This window comes from Suncus etruscus, chromosome 15 (assembly GCF_024139225.1).
Source record: "Suncus etruscus isolate mSunEtr1 chromosome 15, mSunEtr1.pri.cur, whole genome shotgun sequence".
Lineage (NCBI taxonomy): Eukaryota > Metazoa > Chordata > Mammalia > Eulipotyphla > Soricidae > Suncus > Suncus etruscus.
Genome location: NC_064862.1, coordinates 19,672,061 through 19,686,640, shown reverse-complemented (window position 1 = coordinate 19,686,640; position 14,580 = coordinate 19,672,061). Strand labels below are relative to the sequence as shown.

At 44.2% G+C, this 14,580-nt stretch overlaps 1 non-coding gene and 1 pseudogene across 1 annotated transcript; one reads left to right on the top strand and one right to left on the bottom strand.

The window, feature by feature from the left end:
* Positions 1-8,654: 8,654 nt before the first annotated feature.
* On the bottom strand, positions 8,655-8,793 carry LOC126032000 (uncharacterized; annotated as a pseudogene).
* Positions 8,794-13,748: 4,955 nt separating this feature from the next.
* On the top strand, positions 13,749-13,853 carry LOC126031717 (U6 spliceosomal RNA). The gene has a single exon (XR_007503549.1). It is a non-coding gene; the product is annotated as a U6 spliceosomal RNA (small nuclear RNA).
* The last annotated feature ends 727 nt before the right edge of the window (positions 13,854-14,580 follow it).

The following is a 14,580-nucleotide window of genomic DNA, read 5'->3' as shown; positions in this document are numbered from 1 at the left end:
CCATATGGAAAGTCTGTGAAAGAGCGGCAGACAGGTAGGCCACCTTTTTCTGGCTTTATTCCCAATGAACTCCAAGGAGCACCATCCGAGGCTCTGCCGTGCATAGCCATGCCTCTCTAGGGAACACTGATTCAGGGGTGCAACGCCTTCCCAAACTGTTGGAGACTGTTTGGCATAACTAAAGCCCTTTTTACTAAAATCAAAATGGAGTCTCTGAAAGTCTGAGCAAAAATGCCTACGTGACAATTAGCAGGAGCTGCCAGCCTGAGCAGCTAACAGATGTGGCCTTTGCCCTTGGACCTAAAGTAAAGGGGAGTTACTGCATACCTCAGAACTAGGGGAGTCGACCACAGACACCAAGATGTTCCCATAAAGATAGGGGCTGGTGGGCCTAAGCAGAGATTAGATCTTATACTTTGTTGCTCTAACACAATGTGGGCCTCATGATTGATGAATGCCAGCCTCATGATGTATAACCTTGCTAATTTTGAAAAAACAAGATGTGCCTATGGAAAGTTACCGTTATTCCAAGAATGTCTTGCCCCCTTTCTCTTTGTTTGGCCTGACTATATAAGGTCTACCTTTCCCCACAATAAACAGACTCTTGATCGGAACCTTTCGTCTTGAGTCTCTTTATTTCCCAGCCCCTCTTCTCTTTTAGGCCAGAATCCTCTTTGTGACTCGTGAATAACTGTTGTGGTCTCCAGCCTCTCCCGTGGGTCGGGGTCTCTGGTGGGCTGCACCAAACCACCTCTGTGCTTGCTTTCCCAAGCCTCTTTACTCAGGGCTGATCCTGGAATGCCTGGAAAATGCTGGGTGGCTGACAGAAACATTACAATTTTCCAACTGGGCCAGAAACAACTCTATCTGGCCCTGACAAAGGACTGCACCACATTGTCTGGGCTGCTGGGGCTGCCTCCCTCGAGCGGTCCCCAGGGGGAAGACTGTGCTTAACATGGGCCTGTTCCTCAAAAAACCAGAAGCTCCACTGCTCCGGCCTGGATGTGGGTGTTACCCAAGGAGGCCTCTCACTGTGGGAGATGCGCTCCCACAGAGGGAAACTTTGTGCTCTTCAGGACATCTGCCCTTTCCCTCTCTAGAGTTCACTGCAGCTGAGCAGCTGCCAAGATATTCTTCTCTTCATCAACGCACATCATCAGACATTGCCAGCCAGGCACGGACAAACACCTAACTCTTCCTCAGTCCGTGACCAACGGAAGAGGTGCTATGAATCCTGGCTCCAGAGATCAACTTACCCAAAGGCCTATCCTCAGCCGGGAGCCACTCTAGTGACCCGGCATCACCCGGTAGTGCTGGTGATGTGCTTCCCGGCGTGGTGGGATCCTTCAGATAGAAAGACACGTTGGTGTTTGGCCAGCTGCCTGTCGCTTGCAGTAGGCCAAAGCAGTGTATGCTCGAGAGCAGACATTGCTGCCTGCAACTAATCGGGGATAGGGCCCAGAGTCTGGCTTTGGTGTCTATGGACTCCTTTTATGGTGGGTGCGTGGGGGGCGATGGGGAGGTTGGCCACAGTCCGGGCTCAAGTCTTCCGCTGCCCGAACCATCCTGCCTGGCTCTGATGAAACCTGCATTTTCTCTCACATCTCACGCCTTGACACCCCCTGGCCTGTCTGCTCTAACCAGATATCCTGCCCATGTTATGTAGGCAGGTGCCTCCCTTCTCGTGGCCATGAACCCGCAGCAAAGCCTGTATGGGAGCGTGGAACTGCGGGCACATCACGTCATGGGAGACGTCAATTCAGAACAGCTCCCCAGAGAACCCATGTTCTCGCCATGACCTGGGAGGGTGGTACCCGCCTCGCCGCCCCAATGCGCAAGGACCTTTCTCCCCAGGGGACACACAGGTGGTTGAGAAAGTCACTGGTGAGGCCTCAGGGAGAGGGAACACCCAGGAGAATGGAGAGGCATCATCCTCCTTGGATGCTGCAACCTAGTGTCAAAGGCTTGTGCCCAGAGAGCTGGCCCAGGGTGTGGAGAGCTCATTTGGACCAGGATAGAGGCATGGACGAGGGTTACCGAACAGTGGTGTGATGCCACAAGGCACACAGTGTACGTTGCTCGCTTTCAGCTTCCTTCAGGACTCTGGCCATAAGGGCAGATCCTGGGGAGAGAGGAGGTGCAGACACTCATGGTGGGAGACATGTTTGTCTCAGGGCAACGGCAAGTAGAGGACAATTACGGATCCTCCCATTAAACAAGAGAGGAGACAAGTTGTTCCTGCTGGGTGAATGAATAACCTGATTTTGTTCCGCTGTGGCCAGTGGGAGAGGAAGCAGGGACTGGAGCAAGTCATCAAGGATGGCCGCTTTTTCTTCCCGGGTGAGCCGGCGATCCCCTAAGAGTATCAAACACAGGGACTGTCCGACAGGGACCTGGGCATGCTTTCCTGCAGCCAGCCAACAAAAGCTGTTTTCCTTTTCTACTCTACCCTAAGACCCCAATCCCCCACCCCATTCTTTGGTCCTGCTCAGTTGCCCACAAGAGAGACAGAAAACATCATGGTCATCGTTGCATTTCAGCCCAGGGAGAATGGAACAAACAAGTCTGTCCATTTGGTCCCCAACTCTTTTCTGAAGGTAGAGAACGTGGTTGGGAAACGCTAAGGCAAGAAACGTAGTGCTCTCTGTCTCCAGGAATGCCATTGGCCCCCATATGGAAAGTCTGTGAAAGAGCGGCAGACAGGTAGGCCACCTTTTTTCTGGCTTTATTCCCAATGAACTCCAAGGAGCACCATCCGAGGCTCTGCCGTGCATAGCCATGCCTCTCTAGGGAACACTGATTCAGGGGTGCAACGCCTTCTCAAACCACCTCTGTGCTTGCTTTCCCAAGCCTCTTTACTCAGGGCTGATCCTGGAATGCCTGGAAAATGCTGGGTGGCTGACAGAAACATTACAATTTTCCAACTGGGCCAGAAACAACTCTACCTGGCCCTGACAAAGGACTGCACCACATTGTCTGGGCTGCTGGGGCTGCCTCCCTCGAGCGGTCCCCAGGGGGAAGACTGTGCTCAACATGGGCCTGTTCCTCGAAAGACCAGAAGCTCCACTGCTCCGGCCTGGATGTGGGTGTTGCCCAAGGAGGCCTCTCACTGTGGGAGATGCGCTCCCACAGAGGGAATCTTTGTGCTCTTCAGGACATCTGCCCTTTCCCTCTCTAGGGTTCACTGCAGCTGAGCAGCTGCCAAGATATTCCTCTCTTCATCAACGCACATCATCAGACATTGCCAGCCAGGCACGGACAAACACCTGACTCTTCCTCAGGCCGTGACCAACGGAAGAGGTGCTATGAATCCTGGCTCCAGAGATCAACTTACCCAAAGGCCTATCCTCAGCCAGGAGCCACTCTACTGACTCGGCATCACCTGGTGGTGCTGGTGATGTGCTTCCCGGCGTGGTGGGATCCTTCAGATAGAAAGACACGCTGGTGTTTGGTCAGCTGCCTGTCGCTTGCAGTAGGCTCAAGCAGTGTATGCTCGGGAGCAGACATTGCTGCCTATAGCCATTAGGGAATAGGGTCCAGAGTCTGGCTCCCTCAAGCTATCCCTAAAGTGACAGTGCTTCTCCCTCTAGGTTCCAAAAGATCCATTGCTGGACATCGATCTGGGTGTTGACATCGACCTTGATGGCTTCTCACTGTGGTACATTCACTCCTGCAGAGGAATGCTTCATAATCTGCACAGCACCTTCCCATTCCTACTCTAGGGTTCATTGCAGCTGAGGAGCTGCAAAGGTACTCCTCTCTCCATCAACCAACACCGGGCACTCAATGACCTTGTGACTCTTCTTCAGTCTGTGACCAATAGAAGAGATGATAGGAACAATGACCCCAGAGATCAACTTACCTACCAGGATATACTTTATTTTGTTTTGTTTTTGGGTCACACCCGGCAGCGCTCAGGGGTTACTCCTGGCTCCATGCTCAGAAATCGACCCTGGCAGGCTCAGGGGGTTATATGGGATACCTGGATTTGAACCACCGTCCTTCTGCACGAAAGGCAAACGCCTTACCTCCATGCTATCTCTCCAGCCCCCTGGACCAGGATGTTCTTAACTGCAAGCTCCATGCCAGGGTGTCTGACACATTCGAGGGGATTGGTGTTGGTGGCCTGTATTTTTGGGCTCCTCCATCAATGGTGCCAAGGGACCCAGAATATTCACCTCACCGACCATCACTGGGCCTGGAGCCAAGCACAGAAGCCGTGGGGTGGGCTCCTGCCTATAGAAAGATATGTTGGCATGGGGCCTAGACATAGTATGGAAGTAGGGTGGTTGCCTGCAAGCAGAAGATTGATGATTGGAATCTCAGCTTCCCACATGGTCCCCCTAGCCTGCCTGGAGTGATTTCTGAGTGTAGAGCCAACTACAACTCCAAGAGCACTGCTGAGTGTGACCTAAAAAACAAAAGAATACGAAAAAAAACAAAGAAAGGAAAAAACAAGAAAGATAGTAGCTTGCGGGGTAAAGGAGGAGGACTTGAGATACATGCTGGGAACAGGGGTAGATGGAGGACAACATTGGTGGTGAGAATACCCCTGATTCAATGTCGCTGTGTACCAATGCACTTCCAAGGGTTGAACTTGGTTTAACCATGTGCAAAGCAAGCACCTTATCCTCTATCCTATCTCTCTGATTACCCCCCTTGAGTTTTTTAGTTGGTGAAATAAATTATCCTTAAAATATGTGATTTGGGCTTTGTTCAGTATCTTAATATGTCTGCCTTGCAAATATGAGGCTGTGTTTGATGTTGATGCCATGCACAGTTTTTTAACAGAGACGTTGGGAATATGCTGTCTGGTGTCCTTATGCCTTCACAGAATGTGTTCTATTGGTGTAGAATAATCAGGTGTCTGCGAGCAACACATCTGATAATGCTACTCCACCAAGTAACATTTATGTATAAGAGCATAGCAGTATCCCCTAGCCAGCACTACCGCTGGAACTGGTGTAAGCACCACAACTAAAATAGTGGGACTGGGGATCTTGGCCAAGTGTGTTCCCCCAGCAACCAAATGTGTGGTTCTCAATTAGCACCACTAAGAAAAAAGTAGAGCATCTATCTCCACCACATATATGACCCCTGACCATTACAGTAATAATAATGAAGAGAAGGAAAGGAGATAAATGGTGTCAAATGAGAAAAATACTAAACAAAAGTAGTCACTTTTATAGGATTAGGGCCAATTCTTCAGGAGACATACCAGTCCTTAATGATTTCCTTCCTCACACCTATATTGCAGCGCTATTTACAATAGCCAGACTCTGGAAACAACCAAGATGCCCTTCAACAGAAGAATGGCTAAAGAAACTGTGGTACATATACACAGTGCAATATATGTGGTACAATATACACCTATGCAGCCATCAGGAAAGATGAAGTCATGAAATTTTCCTATCCATGGATGTACATGGAATCCATTATGCTGAATGTAATAAGTCAGAGGGAGGAAGATAGACACAGAATAGTATCACTCATCTATGGGTTTTAAGAAAAATTAAAGACATTACTGTAATAAGGCCCAGAGACAATAGAGTTTGGGCTGGGAGGGCCGGAAGGATTGGCTCACAATTTGAAGCTCACCACAAAGAGTGGTGAAAGCTGTTAGGGAAATAACTACACTAACAACTAGTATGACTATGTTAATGAGTGTGAGAAGTAGAATGCCTGTCTCCATACAGGCAGGGCTGGAGGAAGAGGGGGGGCATTGGTGGTGGGAATCACAATGAATACCGAGCTCCCATCCAGGAACTCAGCATTAGGGGAAAGTACAGTACTAGGTGTGTACTCACAGTTTTCCAGAGGAACCCCCACAACAGAATGAGCCATAAACTCACCATAAAGCCTAGTCCGGGAGATCAGCAAATAAGGGGAAGGATTTGGGGGGATGGGAGAAGAGGAGGGAGGAAAGGGAGGGAAGGGGGAAGGGGAGGGAGAATGGACGGGGAAGGACAACTGGGAAAGGAGAATTCAGGGAAGGTACTAAGTAATTAAGTCTTTTAGGCAGTGAGGAGGCTTCAGATAGGTTCAAGGCTCAGGAGTTGATCAACAGATCACAATCCAAATGGAAAACTAAAGCCCTCAGCAGGAATAGAACTCTCAGCTAGTTCTATTCCCAGATGCATCACAATGGACACTCCATGCTCCTTCTTCCTCAGGTAAGCCTAGTAACCATAGGTCCTGGATCCTCCTTCCTTTCCTTACTTTTAAGACACCATGGTGTGCAGACAAATAACATACAAATCTGATGCTGAGCATAGAAGCAAATCCACCAGCTGAGGAAGAGGTTTCCCAGTCTTTCCTTTTTGGGGGGGGGGGGGTGAGAAAACAAAGGAAAATTTAGTAGGCTTCATATCAATGAAATCACCAAACATCACTTGAATTCTGTAATTATATCTGGAGTCACTGAGAGAAAATTCATTAGAAATTTTCCTAGGGTTGAGTTTGGAAATATCTTCATAAGGAAGAGTAAAGAAGAAATCCAAAGTAAAAGAGGCTAGAATTGAATAGAATTATAATGTGCTAGTCAAACAGGTATCTTCACAGGTTTCTTTAAATGTTTTTCCATTTGAAATTATTAGGTTACTGGACCCGGTGCAGTGGCGCTAGAGGTAAGGTGTCTGTCTGCCTTGCCAGTGCTAGCCTCGGACGGACCACAGTTTGATCCCCCGGCGTCCCATATGGTCCCCCAAGCCAGGAACGACTTCTGAGCACATAGCCAGAAGTAACCCCTGAGCATCACCGGGTGTGGGCCAAAAAAAAAAAAAAAGAAAGAAAGAAATTATTAGGTTACACGAGACAGTTATAATAGTTAATATTTTTTATATTTATGGCACATTTCACCATCAAAATGCCTGAGTCAACAACTCTGTTCTTAAGTTACTAGGGGAGGGTTGGGGCCACACCCAGCAGTGCTCAGGGGTTACTTCTGGCTCTGCACTCAGAAATTACTCTTGGCAGGTTTGGGACCATATGGGATGACAACCATCCATAGGCAAATTTCCTACCCATTGTGCTATCGCTCTGGCCCCAAGGGGTGCTTATATATAATATTTATCAAGTTTTGCACTGTTTTGGAGTACTGTAGATGAGGGGTTCCATACATCGCTCTTGGATACCTTTCAGTATCACCTCCTCCTGGGTGAAAGCTTTCCTTCAGCCCAGGTGTTTCCAACTCAACCCCTCCCTCCTTACCCCACCCCCTCCTTCAGCACCCCAGGGGGCTTATTTCCTACTGAATACCACTTCCCGTACTCTACATCTTCATTACCCTCAACTTCTCCCACACTGCTTGGTCATCTCGGTTTTCAAATAAAAGAACACGTGCTTGTCCAAGTTTGATCCTCTGTATTCAGATGAGTCAGACTACCTGCCTCCCTCTGACTTAGATGGCTTAATGTGACCATCTCCAGTTGACTCTATGTTGCACTGAATAGCAAGATTTCATTTTTGCTTATACCGCCATAGTCTTACTTCAAATATGTATATCTAGTATATACTGCTATATGCACATATATAGGTGCAGTGGAGATATACATATATATTATACTACAGCATACTAGAGCTTTATTCATCTGTTACTGAACAGTTGGGATTTCCCCCACATTTTGGCTATTGTACTAAGTGATGAAGCGAGTTCAGGTGTTCATTTATCTGTTCAAAGGAAATCTTTTGGTTTTGGTGATAGATGACAAAGTGCAGAATCACTAGCCACAGAAAAGTTCTAGGGAAGTTCTTCTCTTATTTTTTTTTTTTTTTTTGAGAAATTGTTTTCTTTCTCTTTTTCGGGGGTAGAGGAGAAGGTCAAGCTCTGTAGTGCTCTGGGCTTATTCCTAGCTCTGGGTTCAGGCATCACTCGATTATATTAAGTGGGCCTTCTGGGTGCCAGGGATCCTAGTAAGGGGGATCATCCACCTGTACGGCAAGTGCCTTTATCTTTTTCGTCTGACCTTTGGTTTTTAGTGATCATTCAGTATTCTTTCAAAGCTGGTTTTGGTATATCAAGTAGCTTTAGCCATTGTCTGAACATGCTTTTATCACTCTCAAACCTTGAGTGAAAACCTTGCAAGATCAATGAATTTCTTTATAGTACTTTGACTATTTCATTTAATTCTCTTACCTAGAGAGTATCATTTGTAAACTCTGATATCATTTTTATGTTTCTGCTGTATTTGATGCATTTCATCTCTCTTGCCACTATCAGTCTATTTATTATTCCACTTTTGATTACAACATGTCTTGGTGTTGTTATGTTTATTTTTTCAAAGCCTTTGGGTCTTCTGAATCTTGCACAAGCCTAGCTTTTCAGACTATCAGCTATCAGCTCTCCCACCAGCTATTTTTCCCCTTTTTCTTCCCTCTCATTCTGGATTTTGTATTATTAGAAGGTGTTTCTCCTGCTATTATCCACTAAGAATTGAAATTTTCTTCATTCTAAAAATGTGTTTCTCTTTGTCTCTTCTTTATTGATGATGTGATATACTTTTTCTTTGAGATCACTGATTTAATTTTTGGCTTCTGCCATTCTGCTCTTAGATCTGTTGCTACCTTCTTTAACTCATTCATTCCAAAAATTTTTTTAAATAAAATTAAAAAATTTAAAAATCAAATGATTTTTAATGTATTTCTCTTGTATATACCCATTCCCCATATAAAATACAGACCATGCTAAGGGCATGAATTGAGGTGGACACAGGGTGGGTTTACTGTGCTCCTCAATCTATACCATCAGTAAAAAGTGAAAAGAATACAGCCTGTAGTAGTAAGCACCAGGAGATCAAATTCTTTTGGTTTTTTTTCTTTCTTCCTTCCTTTCTTTCTTTCATCCTTCCTTTCTTCCTTCCTTTTTTTCTTTCTTTCCTTCTCTTTTCCTTCCTTCCTTTCTTTCTTTCTCTTTTTCTTCCTTCCTTCCTTATTTATTTCTTTCTCTTTTCCTTCCATTCTTACCTTCCTTCCTTCCTTCCTCCCTTCCTCTCTTCCTTCCTCCCTCCCTCCGTCCCTTCCTTCCTTCCTTCCTTCCTTCTTCCTCTCCTCTCCTCTCTTTCTGCTTCAAAAGTCTTCTGAGATTGTTTCTCTCTTCAGTTCAGTGAATATCAACAGAATGGTTCTGAAGTCATCTTCAAGTGTTGAAATGTTTGAAGTTCTTGAGAAATTACTACTTTACGCTCAAAAATTGCTCCTGGTAGGCTTGGGAACTATATGGGATGCCAGGGACCAAACTTGGGTTGGTAAAGGGTCAGCCACATATAAGGCAAACACCCTACCCACTGTACTACCGCTCTGGCACCTCCAATTATATAACTTAAAGAAAAATATTTTTAAAAATTGGGGCCGGAAAGATAATGAAGCTGTAGGGTGTTTGCCTTAGACTCTGAAGGACAGTGGTTCAAATCCCGGCATCCCATATGGTCCCCCGAGCCTGCCAAAAGCGATTTCTGAGCGTAGAGCCAGGAGTAACCCCTGAGCACTGTCGGGTATGACCCAAAAACAAAACAAAAAAAAATTTTTTTTAAATTGAGGCATGGTACTTTCATCTCTGTACATATTGATAGACACATTCTATTGACTTGTATACCTGAAAACACCCTTGTCTTACAAGCAGAAAAATAGGAGAGCCTTGATAATGTATATTCAGAAAAACACTATCTGAATCTCCAACCAGCCCAAATGCTTGAATGAGACCTCTGTGTGGAGACTAGTGAAATACTAGTGAGATTCGAATCCCAGACCCCTTGAAGAAAGTGCTCCACAGCTGGAATGAAGTCAAACCCCCTCCTGCTAGACTCCTGGCTCCCAGGAAGGAGAGATCCTTCAAGAAGCTGGGAGGCCAGGAGTTCAGAGCCCCACCCAGACCCTCCCTAAGGAGCTGAATGGATAATGGGGGAAAGCCTAGGGTACCTTCAAGCTCCACCAAGGGGCCCAACTCACCGGCTTGCCCAGGCATGTGGCCGGGGGAAGCCCTGGAGATCTGGAGCAAGGTGGTAGAGGGGTGCTGGGGTTACCCAAGTCCCGCACCCCCACTAGGCCTGGTTAAGAAGGCCTCTGGCATGGCGGGGGCCTGCCAAACCCCCTCCTGCTAGACTCCCAGCTCCCCCCGTTTTTTCAATTTCATGAAAAAGCCTGGTCCGAATTGGTAGTAGCTCCTCTTGAAAAGTTTGAAAGAATTCATTAGTAAATCCATCTGGGCCCGGGCTTTCCTTTTTGGGGAGACATTTGATTACCATTTTAATTACCTCAATAGTGACGGAGTGTTTAGATATGTTACATCCTCCTTGTTCAACCATGGAAGATTATAAGTGTTCAAAAATTTATCTTTCTTCCAAGTTCTCATGTTTCGTGGCATAAAGTTTCTCAAAGTAATCTCTGATTACCCTTTGAATCTCTGCAATATCTGTAATGATCTCCCCATTTTCGTTTCTAATATGGGTTATCAAGTTTCTCTCTCCCTTTGTGAGTTTTGCCAATAGTCTATCAATCTTGTTTATTTTTTCAAAAAACCAACTTCTGCTTTTGTTGATCTTTCAGATTGTTTTTGGGGTTTCCACTTCATTGATTTCTGCTCTAAGCTTTGTTATTTCCTTCTGTCTTCCTTTGTTTGGTTCCTTTTGTTGATCATTTTCTAGTTTTATGAGCTGCATCATTAGGCTATTTAGGTATGCTCTTTCTTCCTTCCCAATGTGTGCTTGCAAAGCTATAAATTTTCCTTTCAGTACTGCTTTTGCTGTGTCCCATAGATTCTGATAATTTGTGTCTTCACTGACATTTGTTTCCAGGAAAGTTTTAATTTCCTCTTTGATTTCATCTCGGACCCACTGGTTGTTCGGTAGCAGGCTATTTAGTTTCCAGTTGTTAAAGTTTTTCTTCTGTGTGCCTTTGTAGTTCACATCTAATTTCAGAGCTTTATGGTCAGCAAAGGTAGCCTGCAAAATTTCTATCCTCTTAATTTTATGGAGATATGTTTTATGTACCAGCATGTGGTCTATCCTGGAGAATGAGCCATATGCACTGGAGGAGAATGTGTATCCAGGTTTCTGAGAATGGAGTGTCCTATATATATATATATATATATATATATATATATATAGACCCCTTGAAGAAAGTGCTATATATACTAGTATATAGTATATAGTATATATATATATATATATATATATATATATATATATATATATATATATATATATATATATACTAGGCCTCTTTCTTCCATTTCTCTTCTCTGGTCTAATATATTTTTGTTGGGTTTCAGTCTGGTTGACCTATCAAGTGTTGACAGGGTGTGTTGAGGTCTCCCACAATTATTGTGTTATTACTGATATTCTCTTTCAAATTTGTCAATAATTGTATTAGGTATCTTGCTGATCTCTCATTAGGTGCGTATATATTTAGTATTGAGATTTCTTCCTGTTGTACATGTCCCTTGATTAGTACATAGTGTCCATCTTTGTCCCTTACAACTTTTCTGAGTCTAAAGTTTGTATTCTCAGATATTAATATGGCCTACCCAGCTTTTCTTTTTCTTTCTTTCTTTCTTTCTTTCTTTCTTTCTTTCTTTCTTTCTTTCTTTCTTTCTTTCTTTCTTTCTTTCTTTCTTTCTTTCTTTCTTTCTTTCTTTCTTTCTTTCTTTCTTTTCTTTCTTTTCTTTCTTTTGTTTATTTTCTTTCTTTTCTTTCTTTTCTTTATTTATTTCTTTTTTTTTTTTGGTTTTTGGGTAACACCCGACAACACTCAGGGGTTACTCCTGGCTCTATGCTCAGAAATCGCCCCTGGCAGGCACAGGGGACCATATAGGATGCCAGGATTCAAACCACCAACCTTCTGTATAAAAGATAAATGCCTTACCTCTATGCTATCTCTCCGGCCCCTTTTTTTTTCTTCACCCCAACTTTTTTAAGGGTGTTGTTTGCTTGGATGATTTTCCTCCAGCCATTGATTTTTGAGTCTATGTTTGTTCTAACTATTCAGTGTGTTTCTTGTAGGCAGCAGAAGGTTGGATTCATCTTTTTGATCCATTTCGCCACTCTGTGTCCCTTAATTGGTCCATTTAATCCATTGACATCGAGAGAGATGATTATCATGTGAGTTACTGCCATATTTATTTATTCATTTATTTATTTATTTTTGGTTTTTCGGGCCACACCTATTTGATGCTCAGGGGTTACTCCTGGCTAAGCGCTCAGAAATTGCCCCTGACTTGGGGGGACTATATGGGATGCCGGGGGATGGAACCTCGGTCCTTCCTTGGCTAGCACTTGCAAGGCAGACACCTTACCTCTAGCGACACCTCACCGGCCCCTAATGCCATATTTATTTATAAAATAGGTGCGTCTGTTGGTTTATCTTGTCTTAAAGTAGGCCTTTCATTGTCTCCTTTAAGACTGGTTTTGTATCTGTAAAATTTCTGAGCTGTTGTTTATCCATGAAGCTATGTATACTTCCTTCAAACCTGAACGTAAGTCGGGCTGGATACATTATTCTAGGTGTAGCCTCCATTTCATTCAGTCTTGTCACAATATCCCTGTCTTCTAGCCTTGAGAATTTCTGTGACATGTCTGTCGTAAATCTTAAGGATGCTCCTTTGAATGTAATTTCCCTTTTCGATCTTGCTGCTTTCAGTATCTTATCCCTATCTGTGGGATTTGTCATGGTGACTAGGATGTGTCTTGGGGTGTTTTTCTTTGGGTCTCTTTGAGCTGGTACTCTTCAGGCATGCAGGATTTGGTTGCATACAGTCATTATTTCTGGGAGTTTCTCTGTAATGATGTCCTTGATTGTTGATTCTTTCTGGGGATTCTCCTCCTGTGTGTCTGGGACTCCAATGATTCTTATGTTATTTCTGTTGAATTTATTGAACATTTCTATTGCTATCTGTTCAAATTTTTTGAGTATTTTTTCCATTGTTTGTTTATTTGCTTTGAGATTCTTTTCCAATCTCTTCTGTTGTATGGAGTTATTATGCCTCTCATCTTCCAGCTGACTAATTCTGTCTTCAGCTGCTATTACTCTACTGAAGAGGTTTTCCAAAGAGTTTTGCATTAACTCTACAGCATTTTTCAGTCCCATTATTTCAGTTTGGAGTTTTCTGATTTCCATATTTGTGGTCTGTTCAGATCGATCTATGCTCCCTTTGAGTTCCATGAACATCTTCCATATCTCCACTCTAAACTCCCTTTCCGAGAGGTCAACCAGATGGTTGGCATTTTTTAGCTCATCAGAGCTGCCATCCTCATACTCCGTGCATGCAGTTGTCCTTTGTAGTTTCCTCATTGTCACCCTTTAACTGTGATTCTGTGTATTGTAATGGGATTCGTATTATATAAGAAGTGTGTGGCCACGGAGCGAAGTGCGCTTTTTTTTTTCCCCTCTGTGTTTCTCATGGATGGACCCAGGGATCACAAAGCAGCTTCAGGTGTTGCCCTCAAAAAAAGTCTTCTGTAGCCAAGGCAGGTAGGAGTCAAAGAGCTATGGACTGATTCACTCCTACCTTCAGTCAGAATCTGGAAAGCTCAGCTGCCTGTGTTCCTCTTGGATCTCATTGATCTTTTGAATTATGTCTTATGTATTTTTCAGTTTAGTAGTTTCTACTCTAAAAGTTTTATTTCCTTCCTCCTGCCTCTTTTGGCTCCCTTGTTGGTCATTTTCCAATTTCCTAAACTGTACCATTAAGTTATTTATGTAGCCCCTTGTTCTCTCCTGATGAATACCTGCAAAGTTATAAGTTTTCCTCTTACCTTGCTTGCTTCAGCAGAACATATACTAAAATTGGAATGATACAGAGAATATTAGCATAACCCCTGCACAAGGATGACACAGAAATTCATGAAGCATTCCATATTTAAAAAAAATTTTCCTCTTACCACCACTTTTGATGTGTCCTACAAATCCTGATAATTCATATCTTCATTCTCATGTTTCCAGGAAGTACCAACAAATGTTGGGCTAAGCAACCCCTAAGTACAAGGGACTGTGTCAGGGTTATCCACATTTAAGCATTTAATGAGAGTCTGGAGCAAGAGACACACAGAGAGCCAGAGAAAGCCAAAAGACACCACACAAATCTGGGACACAGGAACAACAGCAACAGAAGAGCACAGTTAAGCACAAAGTCAGTCAAACAGGAAGCCTGCAGGGTCTCTCTGGACTTGATTCACTATGGCATCAGGCTGGCAGGTGGACAGGCCTGCCAGGCCTTTTGGGCACCCAATTCAGCAGGCTCCCCCAGATCAGCAGGCAGGCTCTATTCAGAACTCTTCTCCTGGGACTTATATAGGCTTGGTCCAACTGCCCCAAGGAGGCAGTTCACAGTTAACTAACAGACTTCAGTTAAAGGAGGAAGAGAGGCTATGGCAGAGGTCATGGGACTAAAATCTTACACTGAGATTCTCACCACCTTCGGAGAAGCCTCCACTTGCCCTTGAGCAGTTTACCCTTTCCCTTTCTTACTTTCTCCCTTCCCTTCCTCAGGACTTTGAAATAAAACCTGTTATTTATAACACTACAAGATAGAAAGCTTTTTTAAAATGAACCCTGTTATAAAGTTAATGAACAGTCTGCTGCACCCAATAT